The sequence below is a fragment of the Cupressus sempervirens genome, chromosome 2, assembly GCF_028749045.1.
Source record: "Cupressus sempervirens isolate cs-2001-9-10 chromosome 2, ASM2874904v1, whole genome shotgun sequence".
Classification (NCBI taxonomy): domain Eukaryota; kingdom Viridiplantae; phylum Streptophyta; class Pinopsida; order Cupressales; family Cupressaceae; genus Cupressus; species Cupressus sempervirens.
Genome location: NC_143119.1, coordinates 568,761,124 through 568,776,554, shown reverse-complemented (window position 1 = coordinate 568,776,554; position 15,431 = coordinate 568,761,124). Strand labels below are relative to the sequence as shown.

At 46.4% G+C, this 15,431-nt stretch overlaps 2 pseudogenes; both read right to left on the bottom strand.

Moving 5' to 3' along the window:
• Positions 1-4,490: 4,490 nt before the first annotated feature.
• Positions 4,491-6,390, bottom strand: LOC149574669 (25S ribosomal RNA; annotated as a pseudogene).
• Positions 6,391-6,426: 36 nt separating this feature from the next.
• On the bottom strand, positions 6,427-8,223 carry LOC149574668 (18S ribosomal RNA; annotated as a pseudogene).
• Between the last annotated feature and the right edge of the window lie 7,208 nt (positions 8,224-15,431).

Genomic DNA, 15,431 nt, shown 5'->3' with positions numbered 1-15,431 from the left:
TGAATTGATGAACAAACCTAAAGAGTCAACTTTGTGAGAGTACTTGGTGGGCCAACCTGGCGGGGTGACTTAATGATTGAACTTAAAGGGTCAACTTGGTGAGAGTACTTGGTGGGCTAACCATGCGGAGCGACTTGATGAACAAACTTAAAGAGTCGACTTGGTGAGAGTACTTGGTGGGGTGACTTGATGAACAAACCTAAAGAGTTGACTTGGTGAGAGTACTTGGTGGGCTGACCTGGTGGGGTGACTTGATGAACAAACCTAAAGAGTCCAGTTTGTGAGAGTACTTGGCAGGGTGAACTGATGAACGAACTTAAAGAGTCGACTTGGTGGGCTGACCTGGTGGGGTCTCTTGATGAAGGGATATAAAGAGTCAACTTAGTGAGAGTACTTGTTCTGGTGACTTGATGAACAGACTTAAATAGTCAGCTTGGTGGGGTGACTTGATGAAAGGACTTAAAGAGTCAACTTGGTGAGAGTACTTGGTGGGGTGACTTGATGAACGCACTTGAAGAATTGACTTGGTTAGAGTACTTGGTGGGGTGACTTGATGAATGGACTCAAAGAGTCGACTTGGTGAAAGTACTTGGTGGCTCGACTTGATGAGCAGACCTAAAGAGTTGACTTGGTGAGAGTAGTTGGCAGGGTGAACTGATGAACAGACTTAAAGAGTCGACTTGGTTGGAGTACTTGGTGGGTTGACCTGGTGGGTGACTTGATGAACGAACTTAAAGAGTCGACTTGGTTAGAGTACTTGTTCTGGAGACTTGAAGAGTCAACTTGGTGGGGTGACTTGATGAAAGGACTCAAAGAGTCTACTTGGTGAGAGTACTTGGTGGGGCATCTTGATGAACAAACTTAGAGGGTCGACTTGGCAGGGTGACTTGATGAACGAACCTCAAGAGTTGACTTGGTGAGAGTACTTGGCAGGGTGAACTGATGAACGAACTTAAAGAGTCAACTTGGTTGGAGTACTTGGTGGGCTGACCTGGTGGGGTGACTTGATGAAGAGACTTATAGAGTTGACTTGGTGAGAGTACTTGTTCTGGTGACTTGATGAACGGACTTTAAGAGTCAGATTGGTGGGGTGACTTGATGAAAGGACTTAAAGAGTCGACTTGTTAGGGTGACTTGATGAGCGAACTTAAAGGGTCGACTTTGTGTTGTGACTTGATGAACGGACTTAAAGAGTCGAATTGGTGAGAGTACTTGGTGGGGTGACTTGATGAACGCACTTGAAGGGTCGACTTGGTGGGGTGACTTGATGAATGGACCTAAAGAGTTCACCTGGTGAGAGTACTTGGAGGGGTGACTTGATGAACAAAGTTAAAGAGTCGACTTGGTGAGAGTACTTGGTCGGGTGACTTGATGAACGCACTTGAAGAATCGACTTAGTTAGAGTACTTGGTGGGGTGATTTGATGAACAAACTTAAAGAGTCAACTTAGTGGGCCGACTTGGTGGGGTGACTTGATGAACAAACTTATAGAGTCGACTTGGCGAGAGTACTTGGTGACTTGGTGGGCCGACCTGGCCAGGTGACTTGATGAACGAACTTAAAGAGTCCACTTGGTGGGTCAACCTGGCGGGGTGACTTGATGAATGAACCTAAAGATTTGACTTGGTGAGAGTACTTGGTGGGCAGACATAGCTAGGTGATTTGATGAATGAACTTAAAGAGTCGACTTGGTGAGAGGACTTGGTGGGGTGACTTGACGAACGAACCTAGAGAGTTGACTTGGTGGGCCGACCTGGCAGGCTGACTTGATGAAAGAACTTAAAGAGTCGACTTGGTGGGCTGACCTGGTAGGGTGACTTGATGAATAAACTGAAAGAGTTGAATTGGTGATAGTCCTTGGTGGACCGACCTAGCAGGGTGATTTGATGAACAAACTTAAAGAGTCAACTTGGTGAGAGTACTCGGTGGGCTAACCTGGTCACTTGACTTGATGAACGAAATGAAAGAGTCGACTTGGTGGGCCAACTCGATTGGGTGACTTGATGAATGAACTTAAAGAGACAACTTGGTTGGTCGAACTAGCGGGGGGACTTGGTGAGATTACTTGGTGGGCTGACCTGGCAGGGTGACTTGATGAACAAACCTAGAGAGTCGACTTTGTGAGAGTACTCGGTGGGTCGAACTAGCGGGGTGACTTAATGAATGAACTTAAAGAGTCTACTTGGTGGGCCAACCTGGCGGGGTGACTTGATGAATGAACCTAAAGAGTCAACTTGGTGAGAGTACTTGGTGGGCAGACATAGCGGGGTGATTTGATGAATGAACTTAAAGAGTTGACTTGGTGAGAGTACTTGGTGGGGTGCCTTGACGAACGAACCTTAAGAGTCAACTTGGTGTGCCGACCTGGCAGGGTGACTTGATGAATGAACTTAAAGATGGCTGACCTAGCGGGGTGACTTGATGGAAAAACTTAAAGAGTTAGCTTGGTGAGAGTACTCGATGGGCTGACTTGGTCACGTGACTTGATGAACGAACTTAAAAAGTTGACTTGGTGGGCCAACTCAACTGGGTGACTTGATGAACGAACCTAAAAAGTCGACTTGGTGGGTTGAACTAGTGGGGTGACTTGGTGAGAGTACTTGGTGGGCTAACCTAGCAGGGTGACTTGATGAATGAACTTAGAGAGTCAACTTTGTGAGAGTACTCGGTGGGTCGAACTGGCGGGGTGAGTTGATGAATGAACTTAAAGAGTCAACTTGGTGAGAGAACTTGGTAGGCCGAGCTGGCAGGGTGAATTGATGAACGAACCTAAAGAGTCAACTTTGTGAGAGTACTTGGTGGGCCGGCCTGGTGGGGTGACTTGATGATTGAACTTAAAAAGGGTCAACTTGGTGAGAGTACATGGTGGGCTGACCTGGCAGAGTGACTTGATGAACGAACTTAAAGAGTCAACTTGGTGAGAGTATTGGGTGGGGTGACTTGATGAACAAACCTAAAGATTCAACTTGGTGAGAGTACTTGGTGGGCAGACCTGGCAGGTTGACTTGATGAACAAACTTAAAGATTCGACTTGGTGAGAGTACTCAGTGGGCTAACCTGGTGGGATGACTTGATGAATGAACTTAAAGAGTCGACTTGGTGGGCTGACTTGGCAGAGTGACTTCATGAACGAATTTAAAGAGTCCACTTGGTGGGCCAACCTGGCGAGGTGACACTATGAACGAAATTAAATAGTCAACTTGGTGAGAGTAATTTGTGGGCTGACCTGGCAGGGTGACTTGATGAATGAACTTAAAGAGTCGAGTTGGTGGGGTGACTTGATGAACGCACTTGAAGGGTTTTCTTGGTGGGGTTACTCTATGAATGGACCTAAAGAGTTGACTTTGTGAGAGTACTTGGTGGGGTGACTTGATAAACAAACTTAAAGAGTTGACTTGGTGAGAGTACTTGGTGGGGTGACTTGATGAGCGCACTTGAAGAATCGACTTGGTTAGAGTACTTGGTGGGGTGACTTGATGAGCAGACTCAAAGAGTTGACTTGTTGAGAGTACTTGGTGGCTCGACTGGGTCACCCGACTGGGTCAACCCATCTCCCTCACCCCAGCCTCGGGTGACCCGACTGAGTCGCCAAAGTGGGTCAACAAGGGGAAAAAAAAATCATGGGAGGCCCTATACAGCGAAAAGCGCTAAATTTTGGGCATTACAAAAAAAAAAAAAAAAAATTTCCTGCTTTTGGATCACGCACAAGTTTCAGTTCACGTATTGCCGAGCCGACTCGAGGTTTTACACCTAGCTAGCCAGATTCGAGGTAGGGTAGCCAAAATGATTCGATTTGAGAATTTTCTTTATAAAAAGAGATCATGATAGGCCCCATAAGGCAAAAAAGAATGAAATTTTGGGAGTTCAAAAAAAAATGTTACCCAATTTTTTATCGCGCACAGGGCTCGGGTCACATAGCATTGAGGTTCCTTGGGTGACATGATTCGAGCAAAAAGTTGATGGTGGCATGAGTCGTGCAAAAACATTGGAGGCCATTAAGGCTTGAGGCGCTTCAAGTCGAGGTTGCCGAGGCGGGTCGAGTTGAAAACTTTGGGCGTTAACCAAAAAGAAAAAGTTAACCACTTTTGGATCACGTACATGGCTCGAGGCACTTAGAATCAAGTCGAGCATAGTGACATGAGTCATGCAAAAAATTTGGAGACGAATCGAGTCAGGGCATCCAACTCTATTTGAGTTCAAAACATTGGGACTTGACAAAAAAAAGAAAAAAGAAAAAGTTACCCAGTTTTGGATCACGTAATTGACTTGGGCCACTCAGAATCAAGGCGAGTGCGGTTATATGAGTCGAGTGAGAAAAAAAATGGAAGTGGTTAAGGCTCGAGGCAATTCGAGTTAGGGTAGCTGAGTCAATTCGAAAACTTTGGTCGTTAGCCAAGAAAAGAGTTAATCGCTTTTGGATCGTGTACATGACTTGGGGCGCATAGAATCAAGTCAAGCACTTGGGAGATTTTTTTGCCCTCGCAGAAATTACAAAACCCCACCAGCCCAGAATGTGGTTTTACTAGATAGTAGATAGTAGATAGGGACAGTGGGAATCTCATTAATCCATTCATGCACGTCACTAATTAGATGACGAGGCATTTGGCTACCTTAAGAGAGTCATAGTTACTCCCTCCGTTTACCCGTGCTTGGTTGAATTTCTTCACTTTGACATTTAGAGCACTGGGCCAAAATCACATTGCGTCAGCATTCACAAGGACCATCACAATGCTTTGTTTTAATTAAATAGTCGGATTCCCCTGGTCTGTACCAATTCTAAGTAGACTGTTCGCCACCTAGGGAAAGCCCTCCGAAGGGGGCATCCTACGTCTATCACCCGATCAGCACACGACGGCCCACCCTCACCGTGGAAGCAGCTCGGGCAGGCCACCAACAACCCATGAGTTTAGGGCACAGACCCCTAGGCCCAGCCCTTAGAGCCAATCCTTTTCCCAAAGTTACAGATCCATTTTGCCGACTTCCCTTACCTACATTGTTCTATTGACCAGAGGTTGTTCACCTTGGAGACCTGATGCGATTATGAGTACGACCAGGTGTGAATGGTACTCAGTCCTCTAGATTTTCAAGGGCCATCGAAGGTGCACCAGACATCGCGAGCCGTGTGGTGCTCTTCCAGCCGCTGGACCCTATCTCCGGTTGAACCAATTTTAGGGTGGGCAGGCTGTTAAAAAGAATAGATAACTCTTCCTAGGGCCCCTATCGACGTCTCCAAATTTCCTAACGTTTTCATCTGCCGCCACGTCCTGGTTCAAAAATATTAACCTGATTCCCTTTCGATGATCATGTAAAGTACGCCCTTGAAACAAGGTTTCCCCATCTCTTAGGATCGACTAACCCATGTCCAAGTGCTGTTCACATGGAACCTTTCCCCAATTCAGTGAGCTCTAGCTATCCTGAGGGAAACTTCAGAGGAAACCAGCTACTAGATGGTTTGATTAGTCTTTTGCCCCTATACCCAAGTTAGACGAACGATTTGCACATCAGTATCGCTGCGAGCCTCCACCAAAGTTTCCTCTGGCTTTGCCCTGCTCAGGCATAGTTCACCATCTTTCGGGTCCCAACAGGTGTGCTTGCACTCAAACCCTTCACAAAAGATCAGGGTCAGTTGGCAGTGCACCCTCTGAGAGGGGATCTCACTAGTCAGCTTCCTTGCACCTCGCGGGTTTTGCAAACCCACCAACTCGCACACATGTTAGACTCCTTGGACCGTGTTTCAAGACGGGTCAGATGGAAAGCCCGCTGGTCACCGCCACAAGCGCATAGGTGCCTGAGAGCCCACCGTAAAGGCATGCACTTCACTCCTCAACTGCCATGATGGAAGTATTTGTGCGACCAAAAGCTCGTGCTTGTGTTGCCGTGATAGCCCACGCTGGCACGTCCCTCGAACTGAGTGATGGACCGGCTCACACCATTCCGCATTTGACTAGGGCACATTGCCAGCCTCCATCTGCTTCCCTCCTAGAAATTTCAAGCACTCTTTAACTCTCTTTTCAAAGTCCTTTTCATCTTTCCCTCGCGGTACTTGTTTGCTATCAGTCTCTCACCTGTATTTAGCCTTGGACGAAATTTACCACCTGATTAGGGCTACATTCCTAAACAACCCGGCTCGCCGACAATGCCTCGTGGTGCGACAGGGTCCGGGCCCGACAAGGCTCTCACCCTCTTCAGCGCCCTCTTCTAGGGTACTTGGGCCTGGTCCATCGCTGAGGATGCTTCTATAGACTACAATTCGACAAGTGCGGCTATTGATTTTCATGCTAGGCTCTTCCTGGTTTGCTCGCCGTTACTAGGGGAATCCTGGTAAGTTTCTTTTCCTCCATTTATTGATATGCTTAAACTCAGCAGGTATTCATGCCTGACTTGGGGACACGGTAGAGATGCAGCAATGTCCGCACTGCAGTGGGCCACTGAGCCTAGAATAAAGTCCCTCGTGAGGAATCCTTCCTCTAAATGATAAGGTTCAATGAACTTCTTGCGATGTCACCGACAGGAACCGCCATCGTTGCCGTGATCCGTAGACTTCACCAGATCATTCAATCGGTAGGAACGATGGGCATTGTGTACAAAGGGCAGGGACGTAGTCAACGTGAGTTGATGACTCACACTTACTACGAATTCCTCATTGAAGATCAATAATTGCAATGGTCTATCCCCATCACGATGCAATTTGGCAAGATTTCCCAAACCTTTCGGGCCAGGGAGAGAAACTCGTTGGTTGCATCAGTGTAGCACGCATGTGGCCCAGAACATCTAAGGGCATCACAGACCTATTATTGCCTCAAACTTCCATGGCCTAGGAGGCCACAGTCCCTCTAAGGAGCTGGCCGTGAAGGAGAACCTCCACGTAGCTAGTTAGCAGGCTGAACTCTCCTTCGTTAACGAAATTAACCAGAAAAATTGCTCCACCAACTAAGAATAGCCATGCATCAACACCCATAGAATCAAGAAAAAGCTCTCAATCTGTCAATCCTTACTATGTCTGGACCTGGTAAGTTTCCCCATGTTGAGTCAAATTAAGTTGCAGGCTCCACTCCTGGTGGTGCCCTTTCGTCAATTCCTTTAAGTTTTAGCCTTGCGACCATACTCCCCCCAGAACCCAAACACTCTGATTTCTCAGAAGGTGCTAGCGGAGTCCTTAGAGCAACATCCGCCGATCCTTGGTTGGCATCATTTATGGTTGAGACTAGGACGATATCTGATCGTCTTCGAGCCCCCAACTTTGGTTCTTGATTAATGAAAAAATCCTTGGCAAATGCTTTCACAGTGGTTCGTCTTCCATAAATCCAAGAATTTCACCTCTGACAATGAAATATGAATGCCCCTGATAGTCCCTATTAATCATTACTCTGGTCCCGAAGGCCAACAGAACAGGACCAGACTCCTATCGTGTTATTCCATGCTAATGTATTCAGAGTGTAGGCTTGCTTTGAGAACTCTAATTTTTTCAAAGTAACAGCACTAGAATCATGACCTAGCCAATTAAGGCCAGGAACACGTCGTCGGTAGAAGGGACGTGAGGGCCAGTGCACACCTAGAAGGCGGACTGACCGTGACAACCCAAGGTCCAGCTACGAGCTTTTTAACTGCAACAACTTAAATATACACTATTGGAGCTAGAATTACCATGGCTGCTAGCACTAGACTTTCCCTCCAATGGATCCTCATTAAGGAATTTAGATTGTACTCATTCCAATTACCAGACTTGATGAGCCTAGTATTGTTATTTATTGTCACTACCTCCCCGTGTCAGGATTGGGTAATTTGCGTGCTTGCTGCCTTCCTTGGATGTGGTAGTCATTTCTTAGGCTCCCTCTCTAGAATCGAACCCTAATTCTCCGTCACCTGTCACAACCATGGTAGGCCTCTATCCTACCATCGAAAGTTGATAGGGTAGAAATTTGAATGAAGCTTTGCCAGCACAAAGGCCGTGCGATCCGTCGAGTTATCTTGAATCACTGGAATAGCGGGCGAGTCTGTGTCGGCCTTTTATCTAATAAATGCATCCCTTCTAAGAGTTCTGATTTGGTGCATGTATTAGCTCTAGAATTACTATGGTTATCTGAGTAGCAAAGTACCATCAAAGAAACTATAACTGATTTAATGAGCCATCCGCAATTTCACAGTTTGAAATAGTTCATACTTAGACATGCATGGCTTAATCTTTGAGATAAGCATATGACTACTGGCAAGATTGACCAGGTAGCTTCTAACAATGACGGGACCCCCAAGACCTGCTACAGCTAAGGGATGCCCGCCGCGATGGAAAACCAAAATTTGCATTCGCTCTGTCATGCATCTAAACACAATCCGCCGCACAAGCAACAAGAATGACATTCACAGCACATGCAGGACTCGCAACGCTCAAAGATTTTGCACAAGAGGAAAGTGTCCCATCATTGATCGGAGAGGGCCAAACAGGGAGCCTCGGTTCACAGGCACCTGGGAAGAACGTCCCGTACGGAACCCTTTACCCTCGAACTCACTGTCGCCACTACTCGGAAAGAAGCCTCGATCTATACGAGATGCACCGCGCACATAGCCACCTCAATTGTAAGGCCACTCAAAGACATCCATTTCCTATGCATATGCCTCCTACACGCCTATTGAGGTGCACCTACACAGACAAAATCCTTCTCGATCACAACAAACATTTTCCCATGATGAAGAGCTGGTTGCCGAAGTGCCAACAGAGACCACCGTGCTAAAGGGTGAAGGGCCGTACAAGTCAAAAACATGGATGGTTATGCGATTGGTGGGGTCATCACTGTGCACGCGACCACCTCAATTATAAGGCCGCTCAAGGACATCGTCTATAACACCCCCTCTGCACATTTATAGGTGATGAGAGCCTGCCCGCATACACGAACATGTCTAACCTCTGGCATATATCTCCTTTCCCAGCACAGCCTCGCTAACCATTCCCCATGACATGTGATCTGCCAACACAAGTATAGAAAAGTTCCTACGGGTGAACACTCACACTAGCGTTATCGGACAAGCTTCAATCTCATGCACATGCACATATCTAAGAACTGCACCGCGCGGGAACCACCTACGAGCACAAACATCTTGGAAAAAAGAATTTGTGTGATTTCTTCCCCTAGACAAACATGTTGGGCATGCACTTGTCGAAGCATTGCAAAGACGAGCGCTCCGGTTCGTAGGAGCCTGAGAAGAACATCTCGTACGAAACCCGTTCCCCCAAAATGCTCGAATCACAAATGCACGTAGTAGAGTCGTAATGCAAAGATGTACACCGTGCATGTGATCGAGTAAGGACACTTAGAGACATACATTTCCCAAGCATATGCCCCCTACATGCTTTTTGGTGCACCCTGTACAAATGGCCATACTTCAAAAAGCCCTCCCATAATTTCACATCTGAAGAGAGATGAAACGCCTTGGGCTTTTTGTCCATACAATGCGAACAATGAACGCTCTCTTTAGGGGGAAGCTTAAGAAGAGTATCTCCCGCAGAACCCATGAGCCATAGCCATTCAGATCACATGGGCAGGATAGGGCATGGAGAGTTTTTGCATCCAAACAAAAATTATCGATAATACTCTATGCTTCTACTAGCTTGGACCACAAAAGTTGTCATGACAGTGCCATGCACTTCTGTAGGATGAGACAGTGAAGAGGTGAGCATGCACCGAGAATGCACTAGCGAATAAATTATGCGGCAACCATACCTTTCGCTAGCCCCCCTCTCAATCCCAAGGCTCTACCAATCAGAAAAAACTTAGGGTGGAGAGTGGAACCTTGAAAAAATTAGGGACGTCGAGAAATGCACCTGTGCAACCATCTGTTTCCTTCTTGCTATCCGAGCAGGATAAAAATGCAATGATAGAATTTGCTAAGAGACAGAGCCCTTGGCTAAAAGATACAACTCCATACACTCAGCAACAAGCACATCTTAGAATTGAACACCAAATGTGCAGTGTGTTGCAAGCCGTGCGAACACCTACATATGGGGTATCCAACAAAACAAAGCGACAAGTACTTCCCACCAGCTCTACCATTGCGATTACCGAATGGGATATACTCACCACCACAGATTCTAATGACCATCATTACCGTCTCGGAATAGATACAAGAACATCGAGCTTCATCCGATCAACTGGATGAATTTCACCTTGAAGGGGCCCAATCTAAAAGTTTCGGAGGTCATCTCCTGGAACTGTCAAGAACAAGGCCTATCTTACATGCAAACTCTGTGACTATGCAAACATAGGTTGCATTTAAAGAGAAATTGCAAGGCCATCACAATGGCCCGAGGCCAATGCTCCGACTAAGTCAATTTTCTCTTGCAATCACCATGCTGCCATTCATAGAGAGATCTCCCTATTCACTTGTGACAACGCACAATCCAAGTGCTAGACACAAGCTTGCCCTTGAAAGACCACTTTCCAAGACATCTCAATGACACATTGGAATGACAGCCACTGTCAAACCATTCCCAATTTTGTGCCAATCGAGTTGCACAAAGGCGACCTTAGGGAGCTCCCGCGTAGAAATTTGGATGTGCTTTCGTACCCATCTCTCACAAAAACCAATGTTAGCTATGAAAAAAATTATAATCCAGGGCTCGTATCCATCGATATCATTGGCACTGGGTCTATATTCAAAGGCCATGGAGAGGTTTCAATAAGAGAAGCTCCCTTGCTCACTTGCACAAATATCCCAAATGCTAGACACAAGATCTCGTCCTTAGCATCACTCTTGAGATCATCGCAATGACACATTGGAATGACAACCGCTATCAAAAAACTCTTGAATTTGTGCTGATGGAGTGAGAAAGAAGAGAAACTTTGGGGAGCCGTGCATAGCAAACGGGCTGCTACTTCATTCCGCTCTTACATATAGATTTGATGTCATTGATTTCATTTGGAATCGGAGGCTGCATTCATCATTGCTCACACAAGCATTGGCACTTCTCATCGAATGGCCATGGGGAGCTTCCGATAACAAAGGCTCCCTTGGCACTCGTGATGCGTAGCCCAACTGCTAAGCGACAGCTCACCCTTAAGATTGTTGCCCAGGAAACCACCACAACAGCAACATTAGAACGAAAACCGCTGTCGAACCATTCCAAAAATTTTGCGCCAAAGAAGTTGTTGCAAAGAGAATGACTTTGGGGAGAGAGCCCTCGCATAGAAAAATCAGGATGGCTTCACGGACCTTCCAATAGAAATGGTGCTGGTTCCAATATTCAAAATCTGAATCACGTGTCTTTCTCGAACACCAGCAGTGATTCTATTGGGGAGGGTCGCCGAGAGCTTTTGTTATCAAAGCTCCCATTTTAGCCACGATGGGCACACAAAAATTTGCTAGAGCGCCAAACAACCACCTCATGGCTAGAAAAGGGCTCGCCATTAGACAACCTTTGAAATCACTGAACAGACGCACTGTAGACTAGCAACCACTACCAAGTCTCTTCCGCAATTGCGTCGGTCGAGTGATCGAAGAAGGTGATCTAAGAGACAGTCCAAGGGTAGGCATTCGTTGGGGGATTCATGCCGATAGAAATAATTTATGCAATACCCGAGCAACACCGGATAGAGGTGCTAGACGATGGCTCCCATTTTAGATCAGGTTTTAAAATCAGCGAGTAGACACGGTGAGGGCTGGCAACCACTGCCAAAACCTTTTTCTGAAATTGCGCCAGCTGAGTGACAAGAAAACATGATCTAAAGTAGAGTCAAGGAATAGCACCTTGAGGGTGAGCTTCATGCCCCTCTAATTGATTCAATGTCGGCGTCCACCATTTCAAAATTTGACGTATCCGTCTGCTCTGACATCGGCATTGAATAGATGAGAGGGGCACAGGAGAGGCTCGCGGCAACCACCTCTCCCATTGTAGCCGTGATAGGCACACAAAAAATTGCTAGAGCGCCCAACACCCACCTCATAGCTAGACAAGGGCTTGCCATTAGATCAACTTCAAAATTGATAAACAGACGCGCTGTAGATTGGCAAGCACTACCAAGTCTCTTACATAATTGTGTCGATCGAGTGATCGAAGAAGGTGATCTAAGAGAGAGTCCAAGGGTAGGCATTCATTGGGAGATTCACGCCGATAGCAAAAATTTATGCAACACTCGGGCAACACCAGATGGAGGTGCTAGACGAGGGCTCCAATTTTAGATCAAGTTTTAAAATCACCAAGTAGACGCAATGAGGGCTTGCAACCGCTGCCAAAACTTTTTCCAAAATTGCACCAGTTGAGTGACAAGAAAACATGATCTAAAGGAGATTCCAGGAATAGCGCCTCGAGGGTGTGCTTCATGCCTCTCTAATTGATTCAACGTTGGCGTCCACCATTTCAAAATTTGACATATCCATCCGCCTTGACACCAGTGTTGAATCAATGAGTGGGGCACGGGAGAGGCTTGCGGTAACGATCTCTCCCATTGTAGCCGCGATTGGCACACAAAATTTTTTTCTAGAGTGCCCACCACCCACCTCATGGCTAGATAAGTGCTTGCCATTAGATCAACTTCAGAATCGCTAAACAGGCGCACTGTAGAATGGCAACCGCTACCAAGTCTCTTCTGTAATTGCGTTGGTTGAGTGATTGAAGAAGGTGACCTAAGAGAGAGTCCAAGGGTAGGAATTCATTGGGAGATTCATGCCGATAGGAAAAAATTAAGCAATACCTGAGCAACATCGGACGGTGGTGCTAGACGAGTGCTCCCATCTTAGATCAAGTTTTAAAATCACCAAGTAGATGCGGTGAGGGTTGGCAACTGCTACGAAACCTTTTTCCAAAATTCCACCAACTGAGTGTCAAGAAAACATGATCTAAAGGAGAGTTGAGGAATAACACCTTGAGGGTGGGCTTCATGCCCCTCTAATTGATTCAATGTCAGCATCCACCATTTCAAAATCTGACATATCCATCTGCCTTGGCACCAACATTGAATCAATCAGAGGGGCACAGGAGAGGCTCATGGCAACCACCTCTCCCATTGTAGCCATGATAAGCACACAAAAAATTGCTAGAGCACCAAGCACCCACCTCATGGCTAGACAAGGGCTCGCCGTTAGATCAACTTCAAAATCACTGAATAGATGCGCTGTAGAATGGAGGTGCTAGACGAGGGCTCCCATTTTAGATCAAATTTTAAAATCACCAAGTAGACACGGTGAGGGCTTGCAACTGCTGCCAAACCTTTTTCCAAAATTGCACCAGCTGAGTCACAAGAAAACATGATCTAAAGGAGAGTCCAGGAATAGCACCTCGAGGGTGGCCTTCATGCCCCTCTAATTGATTCAACGTCGGCGTCCACCATTTCAAAATTTGACATATCTATCTGCCTTGACACTGGCATTGAATCAATGAGTGGGGCACGAGAGAGGCTGGCGGTAATGACCTCTCCCATTGTAGCCGTGATTGGCACACAATTTTTTTTGCTAGAGTGCCCACAACCCACCTCATGGCTAGACAAGTGCTCACCATTAGATGAACTTCAGAATCGCTGAACAGACATGCTATAGAATGGCAACCGCTGCCAAGTCTCTTTCGTAATTGCATTGGTCGAGTGATCAAAGAAGGTGATCTAAGAGAGAGTCCAAGGGTAGCCATTCGTTGGGAGATTCACGCTGATAGCAAAAAAATTAAGCAATACCTAAGCAACACCGGACGGAGGTGCTAGACGAGTGATCCCGTCTTAGATCAAGTTTTAAAATCACCAAGTAGACGTGGTGAGGGCTAGCAATCACTGTGAAACCTTTTTCCAAAATTGCACCAGCTGAGTGTGGAGAAAGCATGATCTAAAGGAGACTCGAGGAATAGCACCTCGAGGGTGGGCTTCAAGCCCCTCTAATTGATTCAACGTCGACATCCAACATTTCAAAATCTGACATATCCATCCGCCTTGGCACCGGCGTTGAATCAATTAGAGGGGCACAGGAGAGGCTCGCGACAACCACCTCTCCCATTGTAGCCGCGATAGGCACACAAAAAATTGCTAGAGCGCCAAGTACCCACCTCATGGCTAGAAAAGGGCTCTCCATTAGATCAACTTCAAAATTGCTGAACAAACACACTGTAGAATGGCAACCGTTGCCAAGTCTCTTCCATAATTGCGTCAGTTGAGAGATCGAGGAAGGTGATCTAAGAGAGAGTCCAAGGGTAGGCATTCATTGGGGGACTCGTGCCGATAGCAAAAACTTATGCAATACCCGAGAAACACCGGACATAGGTGCTAGACGAGGGCTCCCATTTTAGATCAAGTTTTAAAATCACCAAGTAGACGCAGTGAGCGCTGGCAACCACTGCCAAACCTTTTTTTGAAGTTGCGCCAGCTGAGTGACAAGAAAACATGATCTAAAGGAAAGTCAAGGAATAGCACCTCGAGGGTGGGCTTCATGCCCCTCTAATTGATTCAACGTCGGCGTCCACCATTTCAAAATTTGACAGATCCATTTGCCTTGAGACCAGCATTGAATCAATCAGAGGGGCATAGGAGAAGCTCACAGCAACCACCTCTCTTATATAAGCTATTAGTGTGAGGCTCGCTCTGCATTAGAAATCAGTGAACACACCGACAACTGCCTTAAAAATCCAAATCGTCAAAAATTCTGACCAAACAGCCATCCACGACCCAATTTTTTATGAGGTCAGCAGAGGAGCAAAATATTGTCATCGGTTAGGAGATGTGATTTCATGGAGCTGAGGAACTGAAATGGTCATCGAGCTTATCCGATCAACTGGGTGAATTTCACCTTGAAGGGGCCTAATCCAAAAGTTCTGGAGGTCATCTACTAGAATAGTCAAGAACAAGGCCAATCTTACATGCAAACTCTACTATTGCGTAAACATAGGTTGCAATTAAAGAGAAATTGCAAGGCCGTAAGAATGGCCCGAGGCCAATGCTCCAACTAGGTCAATTTTCTCTTGCAATCCCCATGCCGCTGTTCACAGAGAGATCTCCCCATTCACTTGTGACATGATGCACAATCCAAGTGCTAGACGCGAGCTCGCCCTTGAAAGACCACTTTCCAAGACATCCCTTGATGACACATTAGAATGATGACCACTGTTGAACCATTCCCAATGTTGTGCCAATCGAGTTGGCAAAGAGGCGACCTTAGGGAGCTCCCGCATAGAAATTGGAATGTTCTTTCGTACCCATCTCTCACAAAAACCAATGTTAGCTGTGAACAAATTTAGAATCCAAGGGCTCGTATCCATCAATATCGTCGGCACTGGGTCTATATACAAAGGGCATGTAGATGTTCCGATAAGAGAAGCTCCCCTGTGCTCGCTCGCACAAACATCCCAAATTCTAGACACAAGCTCTCGCCCTTAGCATTGCTCTCTAGATCACCGCAATGACACATTGGAATGACAACCGCTGTCGAACAAATCCCAAAATTGTGGTAATGGAGTGAGAAAGAAGAGA